The sequence below is a fragment of the Pongo pygmaeus genome, chromosome 2, assembly GCF_028885625.2.
Source record: "Pongo pygmaeus isolate AG05252 chromosome 2, NHGRI_mPonPyg2-v2.0_pri, whole genome shotgun sequence".
Taxonomy (NCBI): Eukaryota; Metazoa; Chordata; class Mammalia; order Primates; family Hominidae; genus Pongo; species Pongo pygmaeus.
In genome coordinates this window covers 67,200,054-67,215,459 of record NC_085930.1, presented here as the reverse complement: position 1 = coordinate 67,215,459, position 15,406 = coordinate 67,200,054, and the positions used below count along the sequence as shown (strand labels likewise).

Genomic DNA, 15,406 nt, shown 5'->3' with positions numbered 1-15,406 from the left:
AGGATACTGCACTCTGGTGTATGGAAACTGTGAGATAATGCATGTATGTTGTTTTAAGCCACTAAGTTTGTGGTAAGTTGTTATGCAGCAATAGACAACCAATACCTTACATCACAGGAATGTTTATGAGAAAATGCATGTGCTGTCTCACATATACACATCTACCCTGTGCTCAACTATTTGATCCTCTTTCCCTTATAAATGGCAGGGACCAAGACCATCTCTAGGGAGGTCTGTTCAGTACGAATGTTCTGATATTACCACGCCCTCCCATCACACCCACCATCCCAGTCTGGGATCCCTGAATAGGCTTGAAGGAGCTTCCAGATCTTGTCCAGTTTGGGGGATAGTCAGGAGGGGCCAACACTGAAGTTAAAGCTGGAGCAGGAGGGAAACTCTTGCCCATTTGCACAGGGAGTTGTGCCCAGGAATGTTCACTGTGGCTTTATCTCCAGCAGGAGAATGGGTGAACACATTGTTGTGTAGTCACACCAGGCAATTCTATACAGCAGCACAAGATGAAGCAGATTCATGTGAATATGCACTCAAACAATAATGAGCTGCAGAAAGATATGTGCAATCTGATGCCATTTATGGAAAGTTTAAAAACATACATCTGGTGCCTGTGAATGGTAAACCCAATGCAGGATTGTGGTATCTCCAGGGTGAGAGAAGAGGGGAAGAAATAAGAGAGCAGGAGGTTTCAATGATATTGATATTTATAATGTTTTCTTTCTTAAGCTGGTGGTCGGTATATGGTTCGAGGATGTTAATAACCTGTCAGTTCCACGAGGGATCTTTATTTTGGTCATTGCTGGAGCCCCAGCACCTAGAAAAGTATCTGGCACATAGTAGGTGCTCAGTAAACATTTGTTGAATGAATGAATGAATGGTGTTGGTTACATTGTTCTCTGTCAGATCCTGACATGCATCTTAAAAAGAATATCTTGAAGATCCCTGGCACCAGAGATGTCCTGTCTCCACCCACCAGTTTGCTCTACGGCCCTAGGGGAGATCACTGGTCTTCTCAGGGTCTCTACTTTGCCATTTGTAAAGTGGGAGGCTGCATGGGCTGGTCTCAGTTTCCTCCTGCTGCAAGAGCCTGTGGTTTCTGAGAGTTCCAGAGGCCCAGGTGAGTGGTAGGTTGGGCTATGGAGGTTGTCACAGACCAGCGCAGCCAATGTCTGTTTCTGTGGGAGTGATCTCTTTATCGAGCTCTTAAAATTTCCCTCATTCCTTACAGGGATCGGGCCAGACTTTGCTGGGATGCATGGTGGTGTGTGTCAGCTCTGGTCCTCACCAGTGGAGTGACCTTGGGCAGGCCATCGTGTCCTGATGCCTTGGCATCTTCATCCAGAGGATGAATAGGGAATCCATGCTCAGCACACAAGTCAGAGGCTAGGACCTGGGGGACATTAGGTCTCCTTTGGTGTTCCCCAAATGTAAGGGCCAGGGTGGTGGTTGCTGATCCTCTCATTGATTAATAGAAACCTTTTACACATTCGTCCTGAGCATAGCTCCCTGGGATGTATGGCTTTCCTGGGAAAACAGAGGCACTCTTAGGATGTGTCTGAGGTGGGCCTCCTGAAGGCTGGATGTCCCAGTCAGCAGATTCCTACACCCCTCCTGATAGAGTATGGATGTTGTCTGCACTGAATCTCATGTTGAAATGGGATTCTCCATGTGGAGGTGGGGCCTGGTGGATGGTGACTGAATGGTAGCGGCAGATTTCTTATGAATGGTTTAGCACCATCCACCTGGTGCTGTCCTCGTATAGTGAGTGTGCTCTTGCGAGATCTGGTGGTTTAAAAGCATGCAGCACCTCCTTCCTCTCCCCTGCTTTCACCATGTGATATGCCTGCTCCCCTTTCACTTTCTGCCATGATTGTCAGCTTCCTGAAGCCTCCCCAGAAGCTGAGCAGACATTGGCATCATGCTTCCTGTATTCTCAGTTTGCAGAACTATGAGGGAATTAAACCTCTTTTCTTTATAAAGTATCCCATCTCGGTTATTCCTTTATAGCAATGCTAGAATGGCCTAACACATTCCCCAACCTTCCCTGTGTGGCCACGTCCCCCAGCAGCTCCATGCTAGCGGGTGGTGGAGGCCTGGCCCCAGGCCCTTGTCACCAGAGGCAAAATGATTGCAATCTCTCTGCTGTGTGCTGGGCACCTCCTCATTTCCAAAGTGCTGTCATGCCCCGTGCACCCCCATTAATCCTCACAAGCTGGAAGGCAGACAAATTTCTCCCCATTTCAAATATGAGGGGCTTCACAGTCAAAGGGGTGAAGTGCCCAACCCACTCACTCACTCACTCACTCACCTGTTCATGCAAACATTCACTGAACGCCCACTGGGTGCAGGCACTGTGGTTGGTCCTCAAGATACAAGCATGAAAAACAGACTTCACAACAGGTAACACCGACTAAGCACTTACTACTTGGCAACAATGATTGGGTATCTACTACATTCAGACTATAATCTTCACACCACACTATAAGATGCAGGTCGTATTATTATTAGGCCCATTTAACAGAGGGGGAAACTGAGGCTTATCAATGTTAAGGAACTTGCCCAAAGTCATGCAGCTAGTAAATGGAGAAACCAGTATTCAAACCTACAGGCTCCAAAGCCTGCAAACTTAACTATTCTGCTGACCCAGTCCCTGTCTTTGAGAATTTGCAATTTGGTATAGAGAATTTATGATGTTCAGGCACACAGTAGATGCTCAGAATGTACTTGTTATATGAATGGATGATTGGCAATGTAGGGTGATCAGAGATACCTGAGGCAGTCAGGGAAGGCTGCCCTAAGGAGGAGGCATTAGAGCTGGGTCATGAGGGATGAGTAGGAGTTCACCAGGCAAACCAGCAAGGGTCTGAGCCAGGACTCCATATTCAAATCCCTTGTTCTTTCAATACTGATTGAAAGTATTGGAGACTGATGGAAAGAAACCTCGAAGTCATGGTGTTTCCATCCATGCCCCATAAATTTTGCCATGGACTTTCCATCTGCCTCCACCACAAAGTCTGAAATCCTCTTTGCCCTGATAGCAAGTTTGGGCCACTGACTCCCATTTAAATGAATGTGTTACCACCAGAGGTAGGGAGGACCCCCAGATTAAAACCTGAGAAAGGAAGCACAAATCACAGCACTGTGGTCTCAGATACTGGCTGAGACCACGGGCTTAGCTTGCGCCCCCAGCTCCTTCATGCACCTGGAGTTTGAATGGCTTAACTTCTCTCTGCCTCAGTTTCTTTACTGTAAAAGAAATGTGACAGTGAGAATGCTTCTCTTGTAGGGCCATTGTGATGGTTAAATAAGTAAGTAGATGTCAGATCTTTACAAACTGCATGGGAAATGCTTAGTGAGTGTAACCTATTAAGAGGAAAGACCTGGGAGATGGGTGGCGTTTAGGGGTACATTTCCTGTGGACTCTGAGTGCAAGAACTTCCCATAGGGCAGGAGCAGGTCCAGTGAGGGCCTAGGTGAATGGATCCAAGGTTAACACAAGAAACTCCCAAATCCTCCATATCTAGTCTGTCCCTACCCAGAGCAGATGCTTGGTGACCATTGGTTAAACAAAGAGCTGAAAGAGAAAGGCCTTACTGGGTCAGGTCATGATCCCACCGGCTTCTGGTGGGACAACCACAGGCACATGGCAGGGGGCCACAGAAGCAGCTTTGTAACCAAAGAACAAAGGTCAGAAGAGGGGGCAAACCCATTCATCGTGTGCACACACTCCTGCAAACGGTAATGTGCTGTGCCCATGTTAGCCCTCTGTATGCAATTTGGTAAAAGATGGGGACACAAAATGAATGTGGATACTAATAATAATCATGCAAATGGCCACTGAGTCTTTGTATGTGTACTTCACCTCCATTATCTCATCTGACCTTTACAACCCCTCTGCCAGGGTTTTTTTTTTTAATTTTTTTTTTTTACTTTTTTTTTAAATTTTACTGATGAGGAAACTTGGGCTCATAGAAGTCAAATCACAAGGGAGAGTTCTGGAATCAGAACCCAGGTTTATGTGGCCACAGGGCCTGCATTTGTAATCACACTCTCCAATCCCTTGGATGAGTCACAGAAAGAGGCACAGAGGGAGGAATGTGAGGGAAGATACCGCTAATTAATTGTGATATTGGAAAACTTCCTCATGGGCTGGGAAGGTGGGAATAGGGTCAGTGTTGCTTGGGTTTTGCTGAATTCATGGTAATACTCATTCTTCATGTGGAACTGGGGAAAGGGGAATGTGGTAATTGAATAATATAAACTCCAACCTTAAGATCCTCTGCCAGACAAAGCAGTCCCCAAGAGAGGCACCAGATCAGTTATTTCTAGGCTGCTAGCAATGAAACTATCACTGCCAGCAACACTTTTAAGACAAGTGGTAAATCATTCAATAACTTGTTATTTTATTTATCTCTTTTTTTTACCCAAAGCCTTATAGCTAGAAATATATATATATACACATATGTATATGTATATATGTATATACGTGTGTGTGTGTGTATATACATATATACATACATACATATATATATATATATATATATATATATAAAGAGACAGGGTCTCGCTCTGTCACCTGGGCTGGAGTGCAGTGGCATGATCATAGCTCACTCACTGCATCCTCAAACTCCTGGGCTCAAGCAACCCTCCTGCCTCAGCCTCCCAAGTAAGTATCTGGGACTTAAATTATAATCTTTATTAGACTACTCTTCTGACACTGTGCTCTTTCCAGAAACCTCATCTACCCTTGTAGTGAGCAGCTCCATTGGAGAATTGTCCAATGGGGCTTGAGTAAAGCTGTCAATCACATGCTTCCCTGCCTTCAAATCTCATGGGTGGGCAAGTGACCCAGGTCTGGCCAATCATGGTAGCTCATCCTGTGGTACTCAATGATTGGTCTAAAGGGATGGCACATGACCTAAGCAGGGCCAGTGCCAGCCCCTTTATGGGATTTGTTTATGGATAAAGGAAGGAGAAGACTAATCTTTGTTTAAGTTTGTGAACTGGATAAAAGAGCCACATCAGCCCTAGAACAACTGGTGACCACCTGGAATGCTGAAAAGCAGAGCTGAGAGGAGAGGAAAACTGAGCCCTAGTAATATGATTTCAGCCTCTGGATTCAGCTGTGCCTGACACCCTCATCCTTGTACTTTGCAGTTATGTGAACCAATCCCTTTCTTGCTTAAACTAGTTTGTGCTGTGATCTGGTCACCAGCAACTGAAAGAGTCTTATTAAACATCACCCTCAAAGGATTCACAAATTAATAGGTTCATTCAACAATTATCTATTTAGTAGCCACTCCAGGCCTGCCACTGATACGCTATCTGTCTTAATGAAAATCAGGATGAAGATTTATCATCGTTAGAGTATCTGGGGCAATGGGACCTAAGCTCTGAAAGCAATTTCTAAAAAGAAGCATCCAATATGTCTGGATCAAGGTCCAGCTCTTAGGAGCAGATTTGTAGCAAATGATGACCACGGCAATGGCCGCAAAGGGGTCACACTAGCAACAAAGTCTAATTAAGTCTATGGCAACAAGTTCCAAGGGTGATCCTGGCCAATTGGATGGCTATTTTACTCGGGACAATGACAAAATCAAGACAGTGCTTAAGTCTCTGCTGTCGTTAAGTTCATTATGGAAGATAGTTGGTCAGGATGGAGGTTCAGGTCAGAGGGGACAGGGGACAAACTAAGCCTGGGAGAAGATGAATGTTCACAGTTTTGAGGGAATTTAGCAAAAGCCAAACTGAGATCACTCAAGACCAGGTGATGGTAGACAGACTCTCTAAATCCAGGCCACCCATGATGTTCTCCTTCTCTGAGGTTCTTCTCAGAGAACGTTTCCTCATCTGTGAAATGGGTGTGCTAAGTCCCCACTGTTTAATCCCTGGGGTTGCTGTGAGGATCAAATGAGGCACTCGGTAAACGGCAAAGGCCTGTGGCTTGTTTTCCAGCAAAAGCAGGTATCTAACGGCAGGAATAAAATTGTATCTGAAGTCAAGCCAATAAGTGTGCTCGCTGGGACCAGATAGGTCCTGAAGAGGCACAGAACAAAACAGATTATCTTCAAGAAGGCAGCTGAGCAAGCAGTGTGAAGCTGTGGGTTTTGTGGAAATGACTCTTGGAAGGCAAGTACTGCTGGGTGTTCCATGAGGACTCCGGCTGAGGTGTCTCCAATTCACTGTGAGATTACCAGACCTTGGCTAAAGGTCTCCTCACTTGCCTGAGAGAGACTCTGTGTGTGTGTATGTGTGCACGCACGCATGTGTACCCCCATGCAGGGCCACACACTACTGGGCAGAGAAGAAGAGGGGGCTTCTATCCAGCCCACGGTCCACTGGCCAAGCAATGTGCCATGTGGCTGCTTCCACCCAGAGGGGGATGCCTTTTCCTAATGTGCCCCAAAGCACCCTATGGTCTAGTGGTGGGCATGTGTGCACATGCAGGAACACACGTGATCCCATACATATGTGACAGCAGGGACTTATGCCTGAACTTGTATGATGAACACATCTTTGGCAACCAGAATTCTAGTTCCATTCCTCCCTGATTTCTTCTTTAAGCCCCTATGGGAAGGCTTCCCATTTCTAAAACTAAATTTCTTTTTACGTGACATCTGTGACCACCTTCAATCAAATGAATCCATTTGCAGCAGGGGTGACTGTTTTAATGCGTCTCTCATTCTCCTCTTGGGGCTAAGCTGCAAAATGCTTATTCCATCTCATCTTTCTTCCTGCTTCCCTGTCTTCCTTTCCTCCTTTCTTGATTCCCACTGGCCTAATGCCTTGTGGTTGCCCCCATCTGAAGCATATAGGGTGGAAAGTTTAATTTCTTTAAACACAGACAGGTCAATGCCTCTCTGACAAAAGACAGCCTGGGTCACACTGTTCCCCACAGAAAAGCACCAAGAGATCACTCAGACTCTAGACAGTTTCCTCAAACTGATGTTGTCTTGTGGAGGACAGAGATTATGACTTGGGACACCCATGAGTATCTGTGACAAGTGTCTCAATAGAATAGTATCACTACTGTTTTTAAAAGCATGCAATCGGCTGGGCATGGTGGCTCACGTCTGTAATCCCAGCACTTTGGGAGGCCAAGGTGGGCAGATCACGAGGTCAGGAGATCAAGACCATCCTGGCTAACATGGTGAAACCCCGTCTCTACTAAAAATACAAAAAATTAGCCGTGTGTGGTGGCGGGCACCTGTAGTCCCAGCTACTCGGGAGGCTGAGGCAGGAGAATGGGGTGAACACAGGAGGTGGAGCTTGCAGTGAGCCAAGATCATGCCACTGCACTCCAGCCTGGGCGACAGTGTGAGACTCTGTCTCAAAAAAAAAAAAAAAAAAAAAAAAAAAAAAGGCACGCAATCATTCAGCATTTTTTGTGTTCCAGGCACTGTGCTAGGTGCTTGTTGCCTTCCCACTAAATCCTCAGAATCACCCTATTTCACAGATGAGCAAATTGAGAACACTTTCTCACCAGTACACCCTATACCTTTTAACAAATAAAACCAAGAGCAAATGAAGTGAGCCTTGATTCCTGAAAGCCACTAAGCCACTAGTTCTGAATCACTGGGGTGGGAGTGGCGTGCAGTACAGATGCCACCTAATATGTCCATTTTACAAATGGAGAGACTGAGGCCCAAAGAGGAGTCTGGGATATTAGAGAGGCACAGTTGAGGGGCTAGAGCCCTGCCTTCTGAAAGCCCACAGGCTACTGAGAATACACAGCTGCAGCTGATAGGGGCCATGATATGGGTCATGCAAGGCCCAAATAAGCAGTACAGAAAAGTTGCAACTACATGGAAGGCCTCATAATACCTATACATCTTAGGGATTAAAGAGCAGGAGTTTGGGGATCACTTCTGACTTTTACTTGCTGCCTTGGGTAGCCACTTAACCCTTCTGCACCCCAGTTTCCTCATACTTAAAATGGGAAAAACACAAGTACCTTTCCCCAAAGTGTTGCTGTGAGGATTAAGCAACATAATCCTCATAAAATGCTCAGTACAGTGCCTGGTGCAGACGGAGTGCCCAGGCATTGTTAACTTATATTATCTTGGTGGGCTAAGGAATGTTTCTGATGCTTGATTTTCAAAATGAATCAAATGTAAGCTGCCTTTCCAGTAGTATTTCAGGTCAACATAGTTTTCTTCAGTTTAGAATCTTCTGGGAACAACTTTGGAGAAAGCTTGCTCTAAGCAGACTTTCGAATTTTAGTGGGAAAACAAAGAATTAGGTGATTTAAAGATGGAAATAAAAAAAGCCATTGGACCCAGATGAGGTGGCTCACGCCTGTAATCTCAGCACTTTGAGAGACTGAGAAGGGCCAATCATTCGAGGGCAGGAGCTCAGGACCAGCCTGGCCAAGAAGGTGAAACCCTGTCTCTACTAAAAATACAAAAATTAGCCAGGCATGGTGGTGCACACCTGTAATCCCAGCTACTTGGGAGGCTGAGGCCTGAGAATTGCTTGAACCTGGGACGTGGAGGTTGCAGTGAGCCGAGATCACGCCATTGCACTCCAGCCTGGGTGACACAGCGAGACTCTGACTCAAAAAAACAACAATAAAAAAGAACCATTGGGCTGCAAAACATCTGCCAGTTACTAGCTGGGTGACCTTAGAAATAATAAAAATAACAGCCAAAGCCAATATTTATTCAAAATTCCTATGTGACAAGCACTGGTTTTGATATTATATATATAAAATACAGACATTATCTTTATTCATATTATATATTCATTAAATTCTCACCATGACCCCTATGAGGAAGTTATTAGATGTTGTTTCCATTTTCCAGACGAGAAAACCAAGGTTTATCACTTTCCTGCCTCTAGCCTCAGTTTCCCCAATTGTGAGAGAGGCCAGTCCACACCTGTCTGCCTCATGGGGTTCCCAAGGATGCCCAGAAGACAAAACACATGAGGTTTGCCTTTGCTCCTCAAATGCAAAGACCCAGAAAACAACCAAGGTTGGCTGCTGTTCTCCACCTAGCTTCAGCCTGGCAGAGGGCCCCAGTGGTGGGTCAGAAGGGCACATCAATTCCAAGGGGAGACACTGGCCCCTAAGGAGCTTGTCATCAACTGCACATTGACTCTCCAGAGTGAAGACCTAGAATGGGGGCTTGTCTTACTTCATTCAACACGTTTCTTCAGGGCTTTTGCCTCTAATTCCTGCTGTTCAAGATCAGCAGGGAAATCAGTTACTCAAAAATTAGTCCAACTCCATTTTAGTTATAGATTTGTCCCTGATGGCTTGTGCCAAATGACCCAGGTCCCCCAAGAAAGCCACTGGAGAAAGAAAATTTGCTTTCAGACAGGGACAACGTTAAGGTGAGCAGCCCTCCACAGTGGTGTGATGTCTCCTGAGCCAGGCCTCCTATGGCCAGCGGATGCAGCCAAACCAGCAAAGTCCTTTACAAAACCCTCAAAGTGCTGACTCACCAAAATGCAAGCCGTTAACTACCCCTGTACATTGGACCAGTGAGATGGAATTCCTGGCTTGACTGAGGATGGAAATGCAGTGAAGACATCTTGGGATGCAGCCCACAAAGGTATTAGGGTGGCCTTCGGTTGAAAAAGGCAAAGTGAAGCAATCACCAGACTCTTTCCCTCCATGGTGCAGATGTGGAAACCACCTGGCCGATGTCCAGCCTGTCATTACCTGGTGTGGGGGTGGGGAGGAGGGCAGGTCCATGACTAGTAGAGATCCTCTTTGGATTGCATGTGAGGGTTTGACCAACACAAAGGATATCAGATTTGAAGAGCCAAAGCTGTCGGCCCACGTGTTAGCACCATTCAGCTAACGGGGACACCTGAGCCTTCCTGTGATCTAGATAAGGAGCAAATCCTTGCGTTACGTGGTGCAGATCTCCATATATTCTATGAGCTCTACCACCGTTAGCCATTCTGAGCCTCTTTTAGAGCAGCCTGGAGCTTGTGGGTGGCGGGGCACATGAGGGTTTTGGTAGGAGTCAGAACCAGGTATGAAGCTTGCCTTTGCCGCTCTGGGGAAGCTGCCTCTCCACACCTTAGTTTTCTCAACTTGTGGTGGGAAAGGTATTTCACAGAATTGGCAGTAAAATTAAATAAAATAACACCTCCTGTCCAAATAGAATAATTCAGTGTTTCCCAGACTTAAGGATGTCTCAGGCCAGTAAAATTAACACAAAACAAAGAAAACATGAACTAAGTCAATCTAGCATTGCCAGATACCAACATAAAAAAAAATAAGACCTCCTTGGTCATCAACATTATAGAAGAAAGGCCATTTTAACACTGAAAGAGTAGAAAGGCCACAACCTCAGAATAAAAGGGCCTCCTTTCTCTTAGCTTTCTAGAAAGCTCTCACCATCCTCCTCATCCTGCCGAGGACGGGGAACCCTGTCATGGACCTGCATTGCACTGGCCTCGCTTGGTTGCCGGGAAACCACTCAGATGCTGTACTCCAGCACGTGGAGGGAGGCTGGTGGATGTGAGTCTCCGGCCTGGTTTATCACATTCTGATGTGCAATCCAAGCATTGCTGCGCACCCTCCACCCCGAAGTGGGCTTGGGTAGGCAGGTCCACAAAGTAGGTCCTCCGTGAGGGTGGGGTGAACAGAGGAATGGGGAACACCCAAAAGGGAGCAGCGGGCAGCCACAGAAGCTCTACAGAGAGTCCAGGACCAAAGGGAGGGTGCCAGTGCCTGCCAATCCACTGCCAGTCCACCGCTTACCCCTGTCCCCCACATGCAGAGGATTCTGTCCTCCAGCTGCAGAGCAGACACAAAGGCTCTGGGGGCAGTCAAACAGCAACAATAATGTTCATGTCAAAAGCATACAATTCTTTGTTTTGAAAGGGCAAAGCAGAAAGGCACAGCTACAACTTTGTTCTCCGTCCAGGCTTGACATAGGTGGGGACAAATTGCTGATTCTCGAAGGAGGCCCCTTTAAGATCAGTAAGAGACACGACATCCAATCCACTGCACGGGCAGCCATTGCTGCAAAACGGCACCCCGTCATCCTCCTAACAGCTGGCACCTCCTGAGCATTTGCACATGCTGGCATAGACAGAGCAATCAGACAGAGATAGAGAGATGGATAGAGAGACAACATATAGAAAAAAACAGAATATATATATATATATCTCCCTCACCCCTTAACAAAAGTTACTATTCTCTCCATTTTACAGACGAGGAAACTGAGGTTTCTAAAGGTTGCCACCTACTCCAGCTCTTAAGCTACTTTAAACTTTCCTTTTGGTGATAAAACGGCATGAGGCAGATGCATAACACTTTTCTCAGAACCACCCCCAGAGACAGAAGAGTGGCTGAGCCATGCAGGGTTTGTCCGAGCGCACCAGGGCTGTGTGGAGAAGAAAACAAGGGCAGCAAAATCAGATCCTAGAGGAAAATCATTCACTTATTGACGGGCAATGTCAATTGCCCTGGTTATGAATTATATGAATTATATGAATTCTCACCTGGTTATGAATTATAAGAGGCCCACACCCATTTTAGGAGAGTCTTAGAATCAAATTCTTCCAACTCAAATCCATAACCACCTATTAAGTAACCACTTTATTCGTCGATGAATCTCAAATGCCTAAGACAGTGCCTGGCACATAGTAGATGCTGAACAAGTATTTGCTGTTCCTTTATTGAATTGCTTCTCTCTGTGGAAGGCACTTTCTGAAAGCCTACTCAGAGTGTCCAGTTCTTTCTAACCAGATGCTTTCAAATCAAATATGAATGTTTCTTTTAAAACAGGAATGGAAACAGCACAAGCCTTGCAGGGAAATTCTGACTTGGCCACTTGCAGGCTATGTGACTTCTAGAAGGTTCCTTAGTTTCTTGGAGCCTCGGGGGTCTTGACTGCAATATGGGGATAGGAAAAACTCTACATCTCTTGTTTATACAGTGGCGATCATAAAATAACCATACAATGGATCATCCCATGAAGAAAGGTATCCTGTGCCATGAGTACCATGAGGTGGGTCCCCAGGGCCACTACTTTAAGCCTCTTCCCTCTCTGGTTTCCAGACCCCACGTACCTCAGTAGTTATGGGAGGATCAAGACTAGTTGTCCCTTCTGTCCTGGAGGGGCCTGAGGTCCTGGGCTGTTCCAGCTGTGGTTCTCTGCACCGAGCATCCAGACAGCTCCTCTGTGGGGCCCTAGGGCTTCACTCAGCAGTCTGCTCCATCACCACCCAGCTCACATTCACGTCTTCTGTTTCTCCACGTCAGCTCCCCAACTCTGGGCCTGACAAAGCCAGAAACCAGGAGGAGAAATGTTCTGGCTTATCCATGGAAACAAACTGCTGCTTTTCAGAGACAAGACATCACCCAAACACAGGTCTATTTCCACAACACTTGAGCCCAGCGCTGAATGCCAACTCCAGAGGTCACCATGGGTTCTCCAGGGTTTCTACATGCCTGCATTTAGGAGGTGCTCAGGGAAAAGTAGATGATCCATGAACACCATATTTCCATAGTTGCAGAAAGGGGTGATGGTTTCCTTTATGTCTAAGGAGTCACATATCCAAGGAATGACAGGTGCTAGGAGCTTTCCCACATATCTTGCTTCATCTTCCAACACTGCGATGGTCTGATCCCCACTTTACAACTGAGAAAACTAAAGCCCAGAGAGACCTAGTTACAGTTAGAAAGTAAGTCAGAATTTGAACTCATGTCATTCCAACTTTATTTTACTGGGTTTGAGAAAGTTTTTATGAGTTATATTAAATCAGAGAGAGAGATAGAATTGATTTTCAAAGTAGCTCTATTTTTTATTAGTTCAAAATCTGCATATTTTTATAAGACATACAAGCCTGGAGTTGGCAAGCAAACAAAATCCAAGCCAATGTGATTTCGATTTCTGTTCAAAGGGTGGACAGAGTTAACACATAGATGCAGGCATTAGGATCTGCTTTGGCAAAGTGAGCCTAAAATAGCTGCTGTCCTATTCCCTGCCTCTCTCCCCAACCGTCATTCATTAATTTCTGCTTTGTGGGCGCCGAGGCTTGCCAGCTGCAGACAAGTCATCTGGCCTCGCAGGCTTTTTCTGCAGCAGGGTAATAAATGTTCACAGGGACCCGACAGGAGATGGATGAGGGGACAGATCGAGGTCACGATCACAGCTACTGGATGCGTACGTTCTGGGGGGATCCCTGGGTCTGAAATGATTCTCTTGGTGACCTCAAGAGCATCTTCATGTTTCATCATCTTGGCTGGCACTTGAAAGGATGGTTTATGATCCTCTGATGGGAACAGCGAGGAGAGGCAGCACCTTGTGGGTTATGAACCTCCAGGATGCAGGTTCCCGGGCTCCCCAGGGCAACACTGGGTAGACCTTGTGCCTGCTTCCCTGACCTCCCGACTAGCCTGCAAGTTTATGAGGACAGCACTGGGCCTGGTTCACAGCAATATGCCCAGGAGCAGTCACTGACCCCAGGACATGTGATGGGGGACAGAATGAGCCAGGAGCAGAGGAAAATGGGAGCCCACACCCGCCAGACACTGTGCACTCACTGGGGGATTCCTATGTGGGTGGGTGGGTGGGTGACTGGGCCTTACTCACTGGCGGCCCTGGATCCTGCAACAGGCTCTTTTGCTTCCAGTCGCCTGTCATTGTGTGCTACAAACTTACATCAGGGGCTGGGGCCTGGGGGCAGATAGAAGATGTATGAATGTCCATTTTCTTCCAGACAGGATTGATAGGCACATTAAATGAGATAATGTAGGAAGGCCTGCCTGACACACCGTATTGCAAAACAAAAAAGTGTGAAGTCATTCCACAACCAACAACCTGTGGATCTAAGGCTTGACAGTCACACTTTTTGGGGGCTGGGGAAATGTGTTTCTGATGACACAGTTGAAAGAAACGGTATCTGGTATTTTTAAAGTCATGGATATTCAATGCACATTTCATAACTCTCATAGTGGAGAATCCAATATGCCATAGCTAAGGGCCTCCTGCTTCCATTGGCCAACCTGTGAAATGGGTACAATCTACTCTTTTCCCTAGCAGATATGTGAGTGCCTCCTATGTGACAGGCCTGCTCTGGTGTGGGAGCACTGCAAGGAACAAAAAAAAACCCCTGCCCTCACAGGCTTCCATTCCAGTTAGGTGGACAGGATTAACTCCCAGTAAAGTACACAGCAAAGCTTGATGCTTCCTTCACTTGACTGTGGTTCCTTTGCTATTTTTAAAACAAGTGGTGTAACAAATGCCTGATTCTGCTTCTTGCTGTTTCTTTGCAGTGATATGTTCCAGAGACAGAACCATTCTAGCAATAGAGATATGAGCCTACTTCATTTCTTTGTTTCTGTTATGTGGAATCAGCTCCCTCTTGTGGGGCAATCACTAGAATGCAAACTCCACGAGGACAGGAACTTGGTCTATTTTGATTATGGTTGTATCCCTGGAGCCTGGCACACTGCCTGGCACATAGTAGGAAGCCAATAGATGATTATTAGGTGAACAAATACATCTAGGTCGTTCCAATGCTTTGATATCAAATGATGTTCAGTGATCATCTCTGCATAAGCCTCTCTGGGCATGGGACCATGTCTCCGTTGCAGGCACCATGCAGTGGACTTACCAGGCCAGAGCACCTGTGTCTTTATTTATAACTTTTCATTTGGAAGGAAAGGTTCACAGGAAGTTGCAAGGAAATGTACAGGGAAGACACATGCACTCCTTCCCCCAGGCTCCCCCAAAGTTAACATTCGCATAAATAAAGTATAATACCAAAACCAAGAAATGGGCATTGTTACAATCCACAGAGCATCTTCAGATTTCACCAGTTATACAGGCACCCATCTTTGTATGTGTCTGTGTGTGTGCACAAGTGCATATGTAGCTCTATGCAATTTTATCACATTACCTTTGCATAACCACCACCACTATCAAGGTACTCAACTGGACCATCACCACAAGACTCCCTCGTACTACCCCTTTACAGCCGAAGGGCTCTCTCCCCCATCCCTAACCTTTGACAACCAGCAGACTGTTCTCATCTCAGTAATTAGGTCATTTCACTAATGTTACATAAATGACATCATGCAGTATGTAACCTTTTAGGACTGGCATTTTGCGCTCCTCGAGGTTCATTCAGGTTGTTGCGTGTATCAATAGTTTGTTCCTTCTTATTGCTGAGTACTGTTCCATGGGGTGGATGGACCACAGCTGTTTAACATATGAGTGTATTTTTAATTCAAGTAGGTGCTGCTGAATTGCCCTCAATGGGCTGTGGCATGGAAACTCTGACCAGCAGAGTATATGGCACCTATTTCCTCTCCATTCTCACCAATACTTGATAGCATCACATTTTTCAATTTCTGTCAGTCTGATGAGTGAAAATTGATCACTCATTGTTTAGGGACATACATTTTCCTGATTCTACC

At 46.0% G+C, this 15,406-nt stretch overlaps 1 protein-coding gene across 12 annotated transcripts in view; it reads right to left on the bottom strand.

The window, feature by feature from the left end:
• The window catches only part of ATP2B2 (ATPase plasma membrane Ca2+ transporting 2), a 388,403-nt gene that overhangs the window by 359,806 nt on the left and 13,191 nt on the right, over positions 1-15,406 (bottom strand). For 10 of the 12 annotated variants that reach the window (XM_054481347.2, XM_054481339.2, XM_054481345.2 and 7 more), the window contains exon 2: positions 12,052-12,260. The exons of the other annotated variants lie outside the window; for them this stretch is intronic. The gene's annotated coding sequence lies outside the window, so the exon portion shown is untranslated. The remainder of the gene's footprint in view (positions 1-12,051; positions 12,261-15,406) is intronic. 12 annotated transcript variants of the gene reach the window in all.